Genomic DNA, 15,735 nt, shown 5'->3' on the forward strand with positions numbered 1-15,735 from the left:
GATTATACAATGATAGAATCATCTGCCTCTGGAGGTACTGAATTCCCATCATTATAGAACTTGAAGGACAAGATTGAATTTTTAGCACAGCAGATGTGGTGGTGCAGAATCCTGGTACATAGTGCTCATAAAAAGTAATGGTAAAAATGATGGCGGTGATGGTGATAGCAGTAATATATAGTTTCTATCATTATTATTATAGTTAATAATGGAATGATTATATATTTATTATTATAAATAATAATGAGATAGTGTATTGTAAATTCAAACATACAATAGACGGCCAGATTGCATGTAAATTAGGAATATTTCCACACCTTAGATTTACTGGTTCCCTAAGATTTATATCTTTAAATTCTTCTTTCTAGATTACTTTAAATCAATGTTAATATATGAAACACTATAAATAAAATCTTATATTCTAAATGGAGGAATTATCTTTTAAACTAATATTAATAAATATTATACACAGAACTAGTGCTGCAGTCATTCTCTAAGCATCAGATTGTCCCATATATCAAGGCTTTGACCTAACTTGAGGAGTGATGGGACAAATTATTTTCCTGGTGCTGTTTGCTGTTCCAGCAATAGGATTGAATTGACTTTGTTCACTATACAATTTGGGTATATAGTCTCAGCATGGGACCCAGGAGGGACCCAGAAGTTTGTAAATATTTTCTTTTAAGGGTATAGATTATTTATTTACATTCTTTCTAACTTGAGGCAAAAGCCACTATTATAAAAGGATTGTGGCACATTAAGAAATGAGCTTCTCAGTTCCAGCAATGCCTGACTCTGACCTGACACTGTCAGCTGCTAAGGGAAAGTGTACAATAGATGCTGTATCTGCCCCTGCTCCTAGGGGCCACCTTGTTCCTAATAAGTCCTTTGGAAATTTTATTGTATTGGGAATTTTATTTTACTTAGAGTGGGACATGTACGTGGCCTCTAGCCACGAATCAATCTATCTATCCTCTACCTACCATATATATATTAGTTTTTAGTTATAAACCCTATTTTATTTTATTCTTTTAAAAGTATTATTCTGAGAAAGGGAGTATAGGCTATGTCCAAGGGGATCCAGGAAACAAAACAAAAAAAGAATCAGGAAATCTTGAATGAGACAAAATTTAAAGATCAAGAAACATACAATTTAGCTTCAAATCGGGGCCTCCTTTCTTCTCTTTCAATTACTAAATAGAATTCGAACTGAACCTTCAGAAATTTCTTTGTATTGTTGCAATCTTTTCAAATCTTTGTCATTCCTGTTCCTAAAATCCCACAGTGTTATGTTATTCTAGAACTTTGGGACTCAATCTCTAGAAGAAGCAAAGTTGTCTGAGGACTTCAAAATATTTAAACTCATAGAGATCTGTTACATGTATATTCTTTAAAATAATGTGGTATTGGGGAATTTTAACTTAATTGCTCTATCTTAAAACACAAAAAATAGCATAATATCTTTTTCAGAATAGTACAATAAGAATAGAGGGCTCTCTGCTAGAGAGCATGAAATCAAAAGCATCACATTTTATATTAAAACCCCTAAAAATCTAGTCATTTCCAAAAACCATTTCTGGCAAACCTTTATTGCTTAATTATTCATTAAGGTCTTTGTGTAGTAGATAAACTTCTGAAGCAGAAATTTTAAAATATGATTTAATAGGAAGAGTTAGCAGAGTATCTGAGAATTTCTGTTTTTTATTATAAACCTTTGACTTTTTGTCTGTCCAATGTTTTAAATTGAAAAATAGCACGATAGGAAATCAGTAGCTCAGAGTTATAGGAAAGAGAGAGGCACTTTGTGCTGTGCATCCTATAAAACATAGGTTCTTGGTATTTACTTTTTGCATTGTGCTCTAGCTGTTTCCTACTTTTAGTCTCCTTCTCCTTTTAGTTCAATGATAAGGCATCCCTAAACATAGGGCAAAGTCCTCATTCATCTCCCAGCATGAGATTCTCCTTGCTTGTTGTAAGATCCTGTTTGCCTGGCTTATTGCTGCGTATGCGCAGTTTAAATGGCAGCTCAATGGCAACTGTCTCACATTGATGGGATTATGGAGGAAATGAACCCAGCCCCGTATGCAGTCTGGGACATGGCACTGTATCAGTACCGGCTTATTGATTTGTGGACTGCCATTAGAATAACAAACAATAGAAATTACACTATGAGAAAAACTAGATTTACACTATGAGAAAATATATGCACTGCATATATTCCTTTCTTGGTAGAAATGTTCCAGCACTGATGAAAAAAGCTTCTTAACTATCTTTTCATTTCACAGTTGACAATGTGACTTGAGATAATCACCTGAAACTTGAATTGCGGATCATAATAGTTGTGATTGGATTTCTGTTAACTATTGTTGAATATAACTCTGGTCTTTAAAAAAACAAAACAAAACTCAATCAATACTGAAAAAGAATTGCCAAACATTATCCAGACTCCCATTATGATTTTTATGAGCATATCACTGGTGGCCAAGTTGTTTTTAAAAGTTATTTTTCTTTGCCCCAGTGGTCTATAGAGTTTGAGATGTCTCTCATTAGTGATAAATCCATTTTGACCTTGTGCAAAGTTAGCACTGAAGCATAAAGTAGAGCTCCATATTTCAAAGTCTATCCTTTGCTCAACAACACAACCACAAAGTATATTGCAAATGATAAACTATATGAAATGAAAGTGTCAATAGTTATCTGGCCATTTTCATTCCAGTCTAGATGGTACAAAACACAGAAATTTATTATTATTGCAGAGAACTCAATTTTTTTAGAAGACCTTCAGGGAACCAAGATCATGGTATGATTTAAACTGCGTGTATCATGGTTTCAACTCATTTGTCTACATGACCTTAGTCAGAAAATAAAAAATTAGAAATTAACAAATGTGCTTCATTTCTCTTTTTTAGGAATTACAACAAAGATCTAACAAGTTGTTCACTGAGTCTAAAACTGTCCCTCAGCAGAGAAACCACTTTTATCAGCAATTATTTTGTTCTAAATGTATTGGTTTATTAAGCTTATCTTATTTAAGAATTAAAATTCTACTGCAGATATTAGCAGGGTATAATTTGATTTTTGAAAAACATATTTTGTCAGAGTTAATTGTAGAAATTGATTTTGCAGATAAACCAGTACAAAAGAGAAGCTTCGAGGGAAACTAACAATTAACGTTTCATGTTCCTCTTTATTTTAATACTGTACTTTGACACCACATTTTGTTAAAATCAAACTATTTTCTTTTTGCTCAGAGTAGTGTGGGTAGACTAAAGCTGTAATTTCTGAAGAGTGATGAGATCATTTTTGTTTAGAAAATATGTGAATTAAAAATAGCAAATATTGGGCTTCCCTGGTGGCGCAGTGGTTGAGAGTCCGCCTGCCGATGCAGGGGACACGGGTTCGCGCCCCGTTCTGGGAGGATCCCACATGCTGCGGAGCGGCTGGGCCCGTGAGCCATGGCCGCTGAGTCTGCACGTCCGGAGCCTGTGCTCCGCAACGGGAGAGGCCACAACAGTGAGAGGCACACGTACCGCAAAAAAAAAAAAAAAAAGTACATATTTTTGAGTTAGTTTATTCATTGGTCATTGGTCCCAAGGTAGTTCTATTGTTCAGTGGTTTAGAGAGCCAGGTTCCTTCTCACACTATCTTAAAATCCCTTGGGGCTTAATTTGTTGTGCTCTCTCCATGGGTACCATTTTCCCCTATTGATGCTGTCCTTATACTTGGTTGTCATCTCTTTGAGCATCTCTTGTATGTATTTTAGAAAAAATTTGTTAAGTCTCTGAGTACCTTACAAATCAGGTTTTACTATTACTAGCAGGATATGTTGCACTTAGTAAAAAGTCTACTTATTTCCTAATTTTCTCTTTTAAAACCAAGCTGCTGATGCTGTTTCTCCCTTAACTGTTATACATCTTACTGCTCTTTATTTGGCTGAGATGCTCTTGCACTAATTATTTCGGTTTTCTATTCTTGGCTTGTTTTCTGACTCTGTTCCGGGAGTTATTTATATTCCTCTCAATTGGGTAGTAATATTTGGACTTACAGGTGGTGCCCCCAGAAGGAGAGAGGGCCTTAGGAAACAAAGCAAAATACCTCTTGATGACACTTGAGGTTTTTTCTGTTTTGGGGAAATAACTGTACATCAAAATGTGCAATGACAGAAGTTCCATCACTGCACATAATCCACTGCACATTATATGGGGTTTCATAAATATTTAGCTATATCTAGAAGATGAGAAATGTTACTCATTCTTTCAAAATGCAACCCATTTTCTGCCTGTGGTAAGCAAAACAGTCTGAGACATATGTTTTTTGTGGGGATTTATGTATGTGTGTATGTTCTTTCTCTTATGGTTACAACACTCTAATTTTGCTTTGAGGATCTTTCTTTCCTGACCACCTATAGTGTGGGTGAAACTGCATTCAAGGACACTGGTGTGTCTGTGTGGCCAGTGGGCTGGGAGAGCTTCCCGGAGGACACAATTGACTCAGTGTTTTTCAAAGCTGGTGAGCATAGGCGATAGGATGTCAATAAAAGGGTTTCTCTCCTCAGGCTCCATGGGCTCAGATCTTTTCAGGATTTTCTCCCTAAATCCACCCTGCCTCTCTTGTCTGCTGTTTGTTGGTGAGCCAATGATTCAGATCTGGTTGCTGCCCTCTACTTGTCTCTTGTGTTTAACTCTTCTCAGTGTTCCTTGTAAGCTTGTGCTTGTCCGCAATTCAACTGTAGTCCCCATTTTCACTCTGCTCCAGAGTCAGTGTTAACTGCCAGTGTATCAGCTGGGCCAGCCCATCCTCTAGTCTCTTGCTTTTTCAAGATAGGTGGTCAGTGCAGGTTATATAGTTGAAGAAGAAGGAGCTAGCCAGTTAGAAGTGAAGAGGGGGCCATATTCTGGTTCTTGGAAATGATTTAACCTATTGAATGAGTTCCATATGTTGAACTCCTTTTTTCTGTTTAAAAATTCTCTCTGGACACATGTTTCTCTTCTGGTGTTATGGACTCTGAAGTAAGAACCACAGGGTCACACAAACCTAGGGAACATTGCTTAGTTCCTTCCGACTCATGACTGTGCTGTCACTGCATAATTAATCAAAGGTTGCCCAGTCAACATTCTCTCTTGCCTACTTTGGATACAACACAATCTGACACTTATTAAATGTACTACAAAGAAAAAGGTGTTCTTTGTTTTTTATTGGTCTACCTATAATTCTTTGCACACTATCAAAGACACCTTAATCATATCTCAATCAACAGCTATGCCTTTGATACGTATTGTTTTTTTAATGTTTTCTAATTCATTTTATGCTTTATTTTTCCTTTATATTAAAAGGATTTTTCAATGAGTCAATCTATCGACTATTTTGAAAGAACACTTGTGGTAGTTTATTCTTTCTTTTGATCTGTCCAGCCTTTCTTTGGGGAACCACTTTCTTCCTTTATCAGTCCCTGTAGTTCTACTCAGGTTGACACCAACCTTAGCAGTTGGGGTCCAAAATGAGCCAGGTTTGGCCATCAGGGCATCAACTTTCCATTAGCCACAGTGATTGGTTCAGGGATAGGCATATGACAAAAACCAAGCAGATCAGTGTAAATCGGAGGGATTTGGCTTGAGTTTCTAGAGAAAGTCCCACTCTTTTCCAATTGGTGTTTGCTAAGCTGGTAGGCTATCAGCCTGAAGCTTCTGGTCATCATCTTAGCCATGCCATGCGGTAAACCTAAGAATAAAGCTCACATGTAGAAGAGCAGAGATGTAAGACCTAGAGGGAGAAGTAACTCAAGGACAAAATTTGAGGTCACAATTCAGCTAAGTTTGAAGCCTTATCACTTCCCCATCCCCAGATTTGTAGGCCAATATTTTATTAAGCTAGTAGACAAAAAGAAAATATCGTTAACTTTATTGGAGAGGCAATCCAAGAAACTGAGTAAGTATTGCTTCTCCCAAAGAAATGTAGTGTGGGTTTTTTTTTTCTCCTTTCAATTTTTTCTGCTGATTGTCTATAGTCTTTTAATTTAATGGGGGAAATCACTACACCTTCTTTATATAGTATTTAGTGCTAGGTTCTCAAATATGTGAAATAGAAAAAATACTATAATCCAGGACTGCCACCTGCTCAACATGATTTTCATATCTTTTCTCTCAGATTATCACCTGTGTGTGAGATCTTCCTGACTGTAGCAAAGAGAGTTTCCATCCTCTTATGATAAAGAGAAGAAATTTAGAAGCAAAGAATGTTCCCGATCTGTTGCAGGTTCATGAGACCTTGCTCTGTTGTGCTGTTTTAAGTCATATTATATATTTATTAATGTGAATATATACCATAGGAATCTTCCATCATAATATCCATGCATATCCTGGGTTTATTTACTTATTGTATGATTTTAGGAGTGTGATAAAGGAGTGTTCGCACAAGTGTATAACTCCTTGCCAGCTCTGCCTCAGTATCTAATATTCTAACAAGAGAGGGTCATTCTAGTGGGTTGGAGCTCTCTGTCTTCTGCTGTGTCCTAGGAAGCATGCAAGGATAGCTGTAATAAATGAACTCACTATTCAGCCATCAATATGGCTTGGATTAATATATGAGATTATTTTTCTACCAGTGTAGAGAGAACCTGATTTTGAGAGGGAGGTCAAAAGACAGATAGGTTTTGAAAGCGTCAGAGCACCAATTTTATTTTAAGTGGCATAACTGTGTTTCAATGAGTTCAGGACAGAACATCTTGAAAGAGGAAGCTGTTGGGGAGTAGAAGAACTGAAGTTGGACTTTTAAAATTTAGTTTAAAATTTTTGATATGATCTGCCACATACCCATTGTATGACCTTGGGAATATACATAACATTACTGAATCTCAGTTTCTTAATTTATAAAGTGTAAATAACCAGAGTTGTGGTGTGAGGATTAAGTGGGAGCACACTACATCTGGCATATGTAAGCACCTAGGAATTACTGAGAAAAAAAGAAAGAAAGCAAAATTGTACATTACAAAAAGCAAGGCTTATGGAGCTACATAAAACAGAATTCATATCCATCCCCTACTAGCTGAGTGACCTTAGATTTGTGCTTCAGTTTCCACATTTGACTAATGAAGAATGTAACCTTTACCATAAAGAGTTATTGTAATGATTAAATGAGGTGATACACATTTAGCCTCTGGCACAGTGTCTACTTCTTGGTATGACTCCCACTGAAGCTGAGTCAACTTGAATTCCACTGGAAACCCAGAGCACAAGTGGCTTTTTTTAAAAATCAAAATGTAAATTTCAACTGTCTTCCAGTAATACTGTTAAAGTGAAATTGTGTAGGAAGTAATCAACTATGTGTCTATGCCTGTGACCCCCTACCATTAATCAGTACATACTTAAATTTACAAAATTGAGTTTATTTGGTTGCCAGGCAACCTGCCTTACACAAGATGTAATTCCAGACAACTTTTCCATTTTGTGTTTTTGCTACCTTGTTTTTGTTTGATCTACTGAAATGTAATGCTAAGTCATACCACTCAGAAGTCACTTTTTTTTTTTTTTTGCGGTATGCGGGCCTCTCACTGTTGTGGCCTCTCCAGTTGCGGAGCACAGGCTCTGGATGCAGGCTCAGCGGCCATGGCTCACGGGCCCAGCCGCTCTGCGGCATGTGGGATCTTCCCGGACCGGGGCACGAAACCGTGTCCCCTGCATCGGCAGGCGGACTCTCAACCACTGCACCACCAGGGAAGCCCCAGAAGTCACTTTTAAGAAAAGAATATTCCTTGATTTCTATTTAAGTTAACTCCAAGTTGACACATGGACTTGAAAGGTGGTTTGGAATTCCAAGCACATCTGCCCATTGAAACAATATTAGCCATGGTGATTAGGTCTCCAGGTCAGCCAGAAGGAAAAAAAATAAATAAATTAATGCAACTCACAAGGTCCCTGAGCTGTAGGATTAATAGTAGTAGTCTGAAGGCTGCATTCTAGAAAGAAAGGACCTTGACCCTTGGAGGCAGGGTCAGCTCAGGAACATTTTTAGAACAAGTGAAGTTTGTATTTAGCCCTTTCACATTTTCCATTCAGCACTCCTCAAAACTGCTTAATCTTTCTTTTCCCAGGCCTCATACCACACTACCTTTTAATAAAATACTCCATATAATTCTACTAAATTTCCATCCGCTCTCTGTCCATCCCACTAAAGCCATCATGCTTTAGATTAACTCAACTTTCCTTCATCTCCAACTCAAACTCATTCCCTCAGTGCCACTATTTCCAACTAGGGAGAATCAAGAGGTTCTTTACGTCTTTAGAGGACAATTATTCTCCAAAATTAACACCTAATAAGTGGAATTTTAGGACATATAAAGATAAAGGCAAAACAAAAGACAGGCTGTGTGTCTCTGTGTGCAGATCTTCTGCCTAAGGTCATTCAGGTTCAAGGTTGGGGGGACCAGAGGAGTTACAAGTCGGGGATGAAATCCAGTCTCCATTCTCTTGGCCAAGACTTGCACCCAGGTGCTGCGTGACTTCAGATAGGAGACACCTTTTTCTAATTTGTTTGAAGGTGTGGGAAGGTCTAGCAGTGGCCCTATGTGTGGGCAAGCTAATTTGGGACAAAGGATAGACTGTCCGGAGGTCAGCTCTGTACTGGAGAGCATAACCTGGAGGTGCCACTTCCGCTTTAACCAGCTAGTTTCTAATTTATAAAATCTTTAAATGTTCTAATTTCTTTTCCCCTCTGGAATGGATTCTTGGTAGCATAGCACTGAGAGAAAACACGATGAAGATCACGTGTCGGTCTATCCTGGGCAGAGTCCATCAATGATGAGAAAGAGGCGTTTTCTTCGGTGACGTCCTGTGCCCCCAGCGAGCAGACTTTTTTTCTGCTAGCTGCTATTGCCTAAGGCTATTTCCCAAACTCTTTAAACAGATTTTCATGGTTATTTATAAATGACTCTGCATGTACCTTTCCTCTTGTTTCTTGTCTCTGTCACTCTCTCCTTCTCTAGCCATAGTGAAGTACTTTCATTTACCCCCAAAACCAGGCATTCTCTTGCCTCTAGAGTCTAGACCTTTACATCCTATTCCCTTTATTGGGATCCCTTTCACACACTACTTTATCTGGCTAAATTCTGTTTAGTTTTCAGATTAAATGTCACGTTGCCATGTCTGGGTTTTCTTGTCCATGTCCTTCATCTGTTATTAACTCCACTCAGGCAAGACTGGGTTAGGTGCTACCACCAGGAGATCTTAGAGCTTTATTACTTTTCATTTTAATGACTTGTTTTCCTAGAAAGACTGGAAGCTCTGTGAGGGAGTGGCCCACTCCCTTCTCACAGCTGTAACCCCAGCACATAATGTATCAGAGGTACTCAATGAATACTTGCTGAATGAATATTCGTATCACAGAAGTTGTACCTTTAGATCTACAAGTCTGTGCAGGAAAAACGCCATCTGGATATGAGGCAATATACCTAATCATGATTAGAAAATGGTCTGAATCAGTTATATTAGTGAAAGGCTATGCATGATTCAAGTCATTTCACCCTGCATCTCCAAAATCATTTAATTTGAAAAACATGTGAAAGGGTAAAAGAAGAATTAAGGGTCATTTGGAGATAGCAGTTGATTTGGTCAGGAAGAGGAAAAAAAAATTGTAAAGCATTTGGTAAGGACTGGGGAGGGCATGAGGGAGAAGAGTATCCCCACTCTCCACTGGTGTTTTTGGTCTGTGAACAACACCTGGGAGTGAGCTATTGCCAAAGCCCTAATCTCACTTTCACTCTTTTCTTTCTCTTCTCTGTTTGCAACAGCGTACCCCAACCTTTTTGGCACCAGGGACCGGTTTCGTGGAAGACAGTTTTCCACGGATGGTGGGGGTGGGGGATGGTTTGGGGATGATTCAAGTGCATTACCTTTATTGTGCACTTTATTTCTATTATTATTACCTTGTAATATATAATGAAATAATTATACAACTCACCATGATGCAGAATCAGTGGGAGCCTTGAGCTCATTTTCACTTGCCACTCACTGATAGGGTTTGATAGGAGTCTGCAAGCAACTGATTTATTATGGTCTCTGTGCAGTCAGACCTCCTCTGCTAATGATAATCTGTATTTGCAGCCGCTCCCCAGCGCTAGCATCATCCCCTCAGCTCCACCTCAGATCATTAGGCATTAGATTCTCATAAGGAGAGTGCAGTGTAGATCCCTCACATGTGCAGTTCACAGTAGGGTTCATGCTCCTATGAGAATCTAATGCCACCGATGATCTGACAGAAAGCGGAGCTCAGGCGGTGATGTGAGTGATGGGGAGGCTATAAATACAGATGAAGCTTCGCTGGCTCACCCGTGGCTCACCTCCTGATGTGCAGCCCCGGTTCCTAACAGAAAACTGACCAGTACTGGTCCGTGGCCCCGGGGGTTGGGACCCCTGGTTTACCACACACTTGGAAATAACAAAATTGTATCAACCCCAAGGCAGAAAGCCAGTTTGCGCCATTCAAAACAAAATTTGAATGCATTTATCCTAACAGGAAGCCAGCAATTACAATGAAGATATTTATAGAAGAGAATGGAATCTGCATATATCTGGAAGCCTAATGTGCCTACCTTTTGCTCTGTGTTCTTCTGCCCTTTAAATGGAGAGACTAGCATCACAGTGTTAAACCTTTTGGCTTTATAATTCCTCAAAGATACACCCAGGAAGGATGTCATTCTATTTAATTCTTTTCTTTTTTAACCCTAAGAAAAGAGGAAACTGTCTGTATAGCTACTTTGGATTGTGAAGAAACCCCAAGGTTCAACAAGAAACATTGAGATTTCACCTAAAGACTTTTCTTTATTTAGGAGTCGGTTGGAAAACTGCTAGGCACCACAAGACAGCTTATTTGCATTCTAGCACGGGCTGTGACTCAAGTCTGTAACTCCAATCATGACTATGTGCATTTCCAGTGGTTGCGTCCCACTGGTGCTTTGTACAGTGCAGTTATATGGTAATTTCCCATGTACTCATGGATGCTGTCACACCAGCGCTCACTTTCCTGGGGCTGTAAGGCAAAGAGGGATTTTTCTCTCAATGCCTAAGCACCTCTTGACAGAGGAAATAGATGAAAACAGAGCACTACCTGTTTTCCTTGGTGGCACCAATTTTAAAGCAGCGTTATTTTAAAACAAAGAGACAGATGGAGAAGTTAAAGAAAATGAATCCTACATTTGCTGTTTGGAAAGCACTTATGGGTAATTGCTGGGGTCTGAGTGATTTGAGGTGGGAAATAGGATGCAGATTTAATGAGATCCAGCCTAAGGGACGATTAGCGGAAGCCCAGAATGGCAATAGTAGAGGGTTCTTTTCATACCTTTTGATTTTGCTTGCTTGACCTCTGTGAAATGACCGAAATTTCTTAGTCTAGTACTATGCGACGCATCCTGCCCCATTTCAATGGCATCCAGGGACACCAATATGCAAGAGCACAGAGGCAAATCAATGGCTGGGAACCTAATGCCTTTCCAGGAATAAAGGTCAGCCTGTTCCATTACAAAAGGGTTGACTGAGATGGCTGTAATATTCCCCTCAGCTCTGCTAAACTTTAGATAGATTTCTTCCTACTATAGCTCCCTGACCTTCCTTTTCTTAGAGTGTTTACTTTAGAAAACTTGCAATTATAAATTCTTTCTCTGCCCCTTTGAAATATATGAAAGTCTTCCCCAACTTTTTGCCAGATTTACAACCCAGGAATGTCTCTCTCAAGGACCTGGGAATCAGCTCTTTGAAATGGAAACTCCGAAGGCAACAGCACCCCTAATTCCCAGCTGTGTGGCAGGGTAGGAACCTAACTTCAATGGAGACCAATTAGGAAACACAGATGGCCTAATTACTGAGACATTTGCAAACTCAGGAATAACCTATCATGCTGGACACATCCCACTGATAAACCTTCTTCGCAGTCTTCCAGTAATTTTCCATTCACTCACCCAGGGCTTAAAAACTCTTCTGCCCTTTTTTGACAGAGTTGAGTTCAGTCTCTCTCCCCTCTATCAATAGTCTTGAATAAAGCCTTCCTTGTCTATTTAACTTTGTCCAGTACAATTTTACTTTGAAAAGGGTCTAGTACAAAAAATTGTGGTGAGGATCTTGACAAACTGGGTGCATTCGTTTGCTGGGCAGCTGTAAAGAAAATGCCATAATAAAATAACAAAATCTCACAGTTTCAGGGGCTGGAAGTCCAAGATTGAGGTGTCAGAAGGGTTGGTTTTGAGATAGTCTGGGATCTGGGACCCTTTACCAGAGTACTTGGGATCTGGTAAAGTACTAGAGTGCTTGCGCCTGGACAAACGTCTCCTGGAGCAACAGAATACAAAGAAACTATAAGGGACTAAAAATAACTGCACGCATGTGCAGTTGGGGCAATTCTATACAATAAGACACGAAAAGGCCACAAACCAACTGACATTCCTGAGGCGCTGAGAGCAAAAGCAGACACTGAGCCTGATCCCTGTACACAGTACCACCAAGGGGGTGGGCAGACGACCTAAGCTACACCTGCTGCCCAACCCAGGAGCCACCCCTGCTGTTACCACATTTAAGGAACAACCTCATGCCCCCATGCCCAGCAAGGGCACCTGTTACTTGTCCTCCCTCCCTCAGGATGCAGCAGGAGTCCCAGTAAAGCCTTGCCTGAATTTGGCCTCTGGCCTCTTATCAGTTTCTGGTGATTAAAGAGTCCAAGGACCTGAGCTGGTAACAGTTTCTCCTGTGACCTCTCTCCTTGCCTTGCAGAGGGCCTCCTCCCTGTGTTTTCAAATGGTCTTTCCTCCGGGCATGAGCATTCCTCCTGTTTCTTTCTGTGCCTAAATTTCCTCTTCGTATAAGGATACCAGTCAGATTGGATTAGGATGGCTTCATTTTAACTTAAATCACCTATTAAAATGCCCTGTATCTCCAAATATAGTCACATTTTGAAGTACTGGGGATTAGGGCTTTGACATACAAACTTGGGGGGACACAATTCAGCCCCCATAGCACAGGAACTCTATTTCTGTTTCTCCTTCTGAGAGGGAATGACATCTAAAAGCTGCATTTTGTGAAATGGCTCCAATCATTTTGTGAAAACTTTTCTCCAGGATAACAACCATGCATATCATATTAGTTTCCTACCCTCAGTACCAAAAGAATAGTAGGTGAATATTCAATGCTTGCCGAATAAATGATATGGAGAGGGCTGGGGGGAGGGGAAGGCAGGGCTACTCAACAGGGAATATGGTTTCGGAAGATGAAGATATTTGTTAACACAAGTTGAACTTTTGTTCCATTACATTACACATCACCTTGAAGTGCCAATCAGTATATCTCTTTTTTAAAATTCTCTAATTGTGTTGGAACTGACATATTACATTTTTTATTGCAAGTGAGAATCAAACAAATATCAACATTGAATTTAATGACAATTTTGATAACTCCAGTTTGGCACTTCTCTTTGAATCGGCCATCATCCATCCACACACACATAAACCAACTTCTAAAAGACCCTGCCTAAGGCCACCCAAACAGTTCTTTGAAAGTGTTCCAAAAGACAGAACATAAAGCTGAGAAGAAAAGTTCCTTTTACAAGTCCACATAAAATCCCCAGTATTATCTCAGACCACATTCTACTTTATCTTGGAAAATGCCAGAAATTGTAAAATCTGAATAGAACAATTCCATTAGTACAAGATATATACTTGTGGAAGGCGTGCTATGTTCTGTGACATTTGACTGCTAATTTAAAGGATTGATAAGAAGATTGCGAGCCAGTGCATCTCATTAGTAGCCCACTGCCTGCCCAAAATTCATCGGTGTTCTCTAAAATAAAAATGTATAAATATAAGCAGAGGCATTTATGAATTGGGACTAAAAACTCCTTTCAGAATGAGAAAGTTGTCCTTGGGCAAGGTGAGGTTAAAAGCCAATTTTTCTGTCGTCAAGCTGTTGGGTGAGCAAGTAAGTAAGGGAATTGTGTACTTGGCTAGTTACATGGAAGTTTTGCTGTCCCAATAAATTTTTTTTTTTTTTTTTTTTGCAGTACGCGGGCCTCTCACTGTTGTGGCCTCTCCCGTTGTGGAGCACAGGCTCCGGACGCTCAGGCTCAACGGCCATGGCTCACGGGCCCAGCCGCTCCGCGGCATGTGGGATCTTCCCGGACCGGGGCACGAACCCGTGTCCCCTGCATCGGCAGGCGGACTCTCAAGCACTGCGCCACCAGGGAAGCCCACGATAAATTTTTGAATAGTATGTGTAAAGATGTACTTCTTTCCCATCTGAATTTATTCTTATCGTGCACGATTTAAGTATGTCCTTTTGTGGGTTTGTTTTTGTTTTATTTTAGTTTTCTAAATTTACCTGAGACACATTTTTAACCTTAAAGAAAGAGATTTTACAGATAGATTTTTCCCCAGAACTCTACAACTTTGCCCACACATACTCATTACTTAACTTTCCTGACCCCAGTGTTTAATGTACTGATTCTGCATATCCATGCGATTCTAGTCACCAGGCCCCTGCTCTTATTCCTTTTTTGTGGTTTTTCTGTGGGTCTTCATTTCTCCCAAAATATTTCCAGTCTCCCAAATCCAAACACAGATCATTGACTTTTCTTTCCCTTATTATTTTTAGCTTTTATCTCATTCTTTCTTCCTTCTCCACTCATCCACTTTTTAGGGGTATTATTTGCCCACATACCAACAATTAATAATAATAATAATTACAGTGCGATTTACTTGGTATTTACTATGTACCAAGAACTAAGTACAATGTATGGATTAATTCATTTACTCTCCACAACAAACTTATGAGGTCATTGCCATTGATTGTTATCACATTTTACAGTTTAGGACTCTGAGGCACAGAGAGGTTAAGTAACTTGCTTAAAGACACACAGGCAGTTAGTGGTAAAATCAGGATTTGAACCTAAGTAGTCAGGCTCCCGAGTCTATGACTAGTATGAGTAGTAGGAATATGAGTAGAAATGATGTATGATAACCCCACAGAAACTTTTCTAGCAATTCTCCATGCATTTTTCTTTCTCAGTCTATCTTTGGGTGATGAAGATCCAGGATAAGGATGCATAGCCCCAAGACTTGCATTAAACTGTTACATGAGTGAGATATTGCGGGTGAGAGATACTAAAAAAAATACAATGCCTTTAGCTTCCAAAACAAGTAAAACAGCTTGTTTAGTACTTATTCAAGGAAGGACCCTAGATTTGAAATCATAAACCTGTTTGGTGGCAAATGGTGTTAATAAGAAGAAAATTTGGATGGCAAGCCTATTTTTTAAAATAAATACCCATCTCCAGAAATTCTTAGCCGTATTTTCCTTTGAGACTGGGTTCTCAAAGTAGACCTACCTTAAGGTCATCTCAGGCAACCTCCTTTAAGCACACAGATGCCACTCTCCTCCTTTCAGAGACATAAAGGAGGGGTCCAGAGGTGATTCAGAGAGGAAGAGCTGGAGCTGCTGTAAGTTGAATTGTCTGCACACATTGGATCAGTTAGAACCATAAATGCAGTGAACTGCAAAAAACAAAGAGCAAATGCAGGGGAAACTAAGATCAGATTGTTAGCATTATGTATGTTTGGATTTAACTTTTAACAAGGTCTTTTGGCACTTTCATTGCTATACAAACTATGTTTTTATAAATTTATTTTAAATTAAATTTTTAAAATTTCTTATACATATACACACCTATGCAGTTTTACATGAATGTTTAAATACGATCCTTACGTAT

General features: G+C 39.3%; 1 non-coding gene across 1 annotated transcript in view; it reads right to left on the reverse strand.

The window, feature by feature from the left end:
* The window catches only part of LOC111180333 (uncharacterized), a 175,772-nt gene that overhangs the window by 15,065 nt on the left and 144,972 nt on the right, over positions 1–15,735 (reverse strand). Inside the window, exon 4 of the transcript XR_016388359.1 lies at positions 15,355–15,520. This is a non-coding gene — a transcript (uncharacterized LOC111180333). The remainder of the gene's footprint in view (positions 1–15,354; positions 15,521–15,735) is intronic.

The sequence above is a fragment of the Delphinapterus leucas genome, chromosome 17 (assembly GCF_059928025.1).
Source record: "Delphinapterus leucas isolate spDelLeu-1000000601 "Yukka" chromosome 17, BTC_Dleu_Yukka2, whole genome shotgun sequence".
Lineage (NCBI taxonomy): Eukaryota > Metazoa > Chordata > Mammalia > Artiodactyla > Monodontidae > Delphinapterus > Delphinapterus leucas.